The sequence below is a fragment of the Lipophrys pholis genome (assembly GCF_963383615.2).
Source record: "Lipophrys pholis genome assembly, chromosome: 22".
NCBI classification, from domain to species: domain Eukaryota; kingdom Metazoa; phylum Chordata; class Actinopteri; order Blenniiformes; family Blenniidae; genus Lipophrys; species Lipophrys pholis.
This window is the reverse complement of record NC_137644.1, coordinates 5888567-5893834: the sequence shown is the minus strand read 5'-3', so window position 1 is coordinate 5893834 and position 5268 is coordinate 5888567.

The following is a 5268-nucleotide window of genomic DNA, read 5'->3' as shown; positions in this document are numbered from 1 at the left end:
AATAAACATCACTTAGGATAATTACTCCAAAAGGAGAGAAGTGAGAGGGTTCACAGCTCACGTCCATACACAAAGGAAAATACGCAGGAAAGAAGTAGTTTTGCTGCTGGATTTTTTTGATTGTAAAACTGCGGCATTGTGGAGAATTTCAGTATAAACACGTCTTCAACTGCTTTTAAACAATTCGAGGTGCCAAATGTTTTTCTCAGAACAACAATGCCTCCGTCTCCTGAAGGGAAAACAGAAACACACACACACACACACACACACACCTGCCGATGAGCTGTGAGTCAGACGCAGCTCAAGATATCTTTTTTTTAAAAAACTCTGAAACATTCAAAAGGCTTGTGAAAGTACAAGGCAAAGGTTGGACTCCCGTTTTTAATCATTTTGGCTGCAAACGTAGAAAACAAATAATGTTTTTAATGTTTGTTGTTTATTGCTCTCTGCTCAAGTGTGTGGTTTGATTACAAAAAACAACAACACCACCACCCGCTAGTGGTCCTACATGGAATCTTCATTGTTTTCAGTGTTTCCGTGGAAACATAATTGCTTTTAAAATGTTAAATGTTTTGCACATGAGGTTCTCCGACACCAAAACGATGCATTTTCTCTTGAAACACTGTCATTTAAACGAGCCCTGATGATGTCACACTTGGATGCGACACATTGTGAGACTTATGAAACTGTTTGTGAAGTCAACATGGCGCTTTTTATTGGCACTTCGGTGTTCAATGACGTGCGTTGTGCAAGGCCGGGTTGTTGTGGCAGGCGGTGAGGAAGAGCAGGGAAACAAAGCAGATGTTGCTGTTTGAACAGCGGCACATCGATGGAGTTCAAACACCAGTAAGCTCCATCGGGCCCATCATCAATAGACTGAGTCTGATCTGTGCATGCATCTAAACCATTTTTTTTTTTTCATTTTAGGAAATTGTGTTTTTCTACTATGACGCACGGTTTTAGAACTCTGTGATAAAATCCCTGGTTTGAGGAAATGCATGGGGCCTTTTCATGAAGAGTTTTCATGGTCATTGGTGTCTTTACAAAAGGAACAACAGCTCCCGGAGCCCTCTGAGGAAAGGCTTTGGATTCTCTTTCTGAGCTCTGACTTGCAAAACCATTAAAGTCAAACTCCAGTCGACATCCCCACTCTCACAAGCAGAAGAGAAGGAGCGTTCAAAAACAGTGGTCAGTTTCACAGGTTTAAGAAGGCGTATCACGTGCCGATCCATATTTGGAATCGTCATGTCTTGTTTATATTTTCACGCATGCGCACGCATATTTTCAGGTAAAAAAGCACAATTTTTGCATTTTCGTTTCGCATTTACACAAAAATGTTGAAAAGGATGCGGTTCTCACGTTGAACCACTAGAAGGTGCTGTTGTTTGCTTTCGTAGTGAAACCACAACCACACATGCAGCAGAGAACAATCCGCTTTAAACATGAACAATGGGAGAACAAAGGCATTCTAGTGGACAGACGACCAAGTTGGATTGTTACTACAGTGACTGTCAGAATAAAACTATCACGTTCGAGGAGAATGTGGACTGGGAGTCATGATGTTCTTAATGTCCATCTACTGAGCATGTGCACAAGAATAATTTAGTGGTACACTTGCACAGTCACAAAGAGACGGAGCCCGAGGGTTTCCAGAAAGTTGCGTTTCCCCTGTTTACGCCATGAGTCTGACTTTTTTCAAAAAGTTGCGCTTTCAGTCAGTCCGAGTACCGTTGTCGTGTAAACGGACCCTTAAAACCCAACAAAAGTTTTGCGTGGTCGCTTTGTCATGTAAACGAGGCCTAAAGCTGCAAAATCCTGCTGATGAACAACCTGAGTGACATTTTCCTGTATTTTGCAATAGGAAGCGATGTTAAAAACGAAATGAAGTTTTTCTTTTATTCTTTTTGTTTCTGACAATACTGTAACGAGTGTGATTCTCTGGTGCCAAAACGAGTTCCCAACATCCTGAACTACTGAACCTGAACAAAGTCGCTTCCTCCTCCAATATCAGCAGCCTCCTCTGAAAGTGCAGTTTTGACAAAAAAAAAAAAAAAAACACCCCACAGGCTAAACTCCTACAAGGTTTTCACTCCTCTGACAGTTACAGGAAGTTTGTTGCGCCACGGTGTGACGTGACAACTTTTCACACTGCAGCAAAATCCTCCCTGTGTGGCAATTTTCTATACGTCTCAGCAGCTATCTCCAGTCTTTCCCCATCATCCCCTCCCTGAGGTGTGGTGCTGGTTTATGAATGAGTTGTTATGCAAGAAAAAGTGACCTGAATACAGACAGACAGAGAGAGAGGAGGAGGAGGAGGAGGAGGAGGAGGAGGAGGAGGAGGAGGAGGAGGACTGTGTGGCTTTAATTCAAGTGACATCACCTTACTTTGGCAATGATTCAGCCAAATCATATGATTACTTTTTGTTGTGCTTGTTTTGTGCTCCACGTATTGCTATATATAGCTGCGTGTTATTGTGCTAAAGCTGCAGATTTACTGCTGTTTACCTGGACAGACCGTGCAGAGTCACGCAGCACTCATATGATCGTGAACAGCAGTGATTCTGAGGTTGGAGTCGAAGGAACTGGGATGAGAACAAAACCTTGTTTGTGTCTGGATATTAATAAAGAAGTGTTTTTCAATTCAATTCAACTTTATTTATATGGCACCAAACACAACATAATCATTTCTCAGGGCTTTTAACAGAGAGAAACATAGACATAGAACAGTTTATTGTCATTGTACAGGTACAACGAAATTATTTTGACAGACACACCGAGGCAGCCAAAAAAAAAGGGAGGTCCCAAACTATGCTCCTTTAGAGGGGGGGCAGTGTGGGAGTGTGTGTGTGTGTGTGTGTGTGTGTGTGTGGGGGGGGGGGGGGGGGGGGGGGGGGGGGGACTCCTCAGCACATAGAAGCACCAAAAAACACACAATTACAACAAAATAACGACTCAGACTCATGACACGACACAGGAAATATTGTTCTTATTGTCCATCTACTGAGCATGTGCAGAACAACTAGTTACTACGGCCGTGGTGCACGTGACCAGGAGCACCATTTCAGAAAAGTTTTCCCCAGCTGACACGGAGACAGAGTCAACAGATTTTCTATTTTCACTTATAAACATGAAAACGGGGCCCGAGATTTAAAGTCCGTTTCAGGTCACATTTATTCGTACCCCGGTATTTAAAAAACTGTGGATTCTGATTGGCCATCATGGCTTCCTGCTTCTCGTTACACCGCCCCCTACAGGTTTGGCTGCTCATAGTAGCTGTGAAGGTAGATGTGCGGTCCGTGTTTTTTTTTTTTTTTTTTGTAAACGTAGAGGGGAAAATATCCGTTTTTGTAAAAACCCGGGTACGTTTAAACGTGGCCTCAGTTGAAAATGGTAGAGCTGCAGCTCGGTAGACCGATTTGCCTCTACTAAAAAAAACCTCAGGATTTTAAACATGTGGTAACTTTCCAGTTTCAGTGAGATGGAGTCCAGTCAGGGACCGAAACAAACGGTCAGTATCGCTGAGAATGAAAAAAAAAAAAGATGAAACATTTTCCAAATATCAGCGCGTCAATAATAATGCTCTCCTGCTCAGATAGAAGTATTGAATCCTGAGTGGTGAGACTCTGCTATCAGCAGCACGTCATTGATCTGCACCGTCAGCAGGAGTAACATGGAATCTCTCATGAGAGGTGGGCTGTGGTTACCCTGCGGCCCCATAAAGACAGCCAGTGAATGGACACTGTTAATTATTTACATTCAGCAGCGCAGGCCGAGACTGCCAGTAGGCCCTTTAAATAACTGTGTGTGTGTGTGTGTGTGTGTGTGCGTGTGTGTGTGTGTCTGTCATTTTAACATCTGAGGAGATAAATGCTGAGACGCAATTATTCCTTGTATCTGTGCAAACAAATCTGATTGGCGCGACGCCAGGCCTCATTCATTTGCCCCATGAACCTCCACACCGGCCGCCAGTCACTCAACTTCTAACAATCTGGAGGAGATAAATGGAGGAGAGGCGGGGGAATGACACTGCTTCACAAGTTGGGACTGATATAATCTGAGCGTTGTTGTTGGCATGGAGCGTGGAACTGGAAGGAATGAGGGAGGAGGGATCTCCGTGTTTTTACTGATGCTCAAAGCTCACACGGTAAAATAACGACTCCATAACTGCGACAGGACGCAGGACTGTAATCTGGGTTATTACGATATTTGCTTCAATCCAAAGCACCTTGCAGTCCAGGGCCTCGGCGAGGATTTAAAGGAACACACACTTTGTGTCCTTCTGTCCTCTGCAGTGGATGTTTTATATATAAAGACAGAGAATGAAGGAGCAGGAGGAGGAGGAGGAGGAGGAGGGGGAGGGGGACGGCCTGTTCTCACTCTGGATGAAGAATTCACAGGAGCAGGAGAGGAATCCCTAACATATACACACAGACACGCAATCGCACACTGCTACATGCACGCACGCACGCACGCACGCACGCACGCACGCACGCACGCACGCACGCACGCACGCACGCACGCACGCACGCACGCACGCACGCACGCACGCACGCACGCACACACACACACACACACACACACACACACACACACACACACACACGTCCAGGAGCTGAAGTTTGGGGATGTAAAGTCTTTAAAAAGTAGCTGGAGCATCTCGGTCCTGATTTACATTCACAGCAAACTTTACTGTAATCACGGCTTGCATTAATAATCCACTGCAGCTGTCTTGTGTAACAGCAGGAAGAGAGGGGTATTTTTTATTTAATTTTTTTCCTTGAGAGGATGTTTAATGAAAGACAGGGAAAGTCAGCGAGGCGCTGAGGAGGCGATTGAAGTTGTTAGAAAGGAGGGATTCCCTCCTGAATGGTCAACCCATGTTTTGACACGAGAGAGAAACCAGGGAGGGTTATGTAACACGAGGAGGGTTCAGGTGAGTCTGACTGCAGTCTCCTCCTCTGCAGTGAGATGGAGAGGAGGAGGAAGATGAACACGGAGGAAGAGGAGGAGGAGAGAGGGAGGAGGAGGAGGAGAGAGGGAGGGGTTGCAGTTGAGAAGAGAGAATAACAGAATAGAGGAGAGTAAATAAAAGAAAGATTGATAAAATGTGAAAAGGAGGAGAGGAGGGGGAGGAAGAATGTGGGGAAGTGGTGAAACAGAAGGATGGAGAGAATCTGATGGAGGAGTAAGGAGAGAGAAGAAAAAGGGTGAGTGGAAAGGGGGATGAAAGACTGGCCGAAAAGAAAGTGGAAAAGAGAAGGAGAGAAA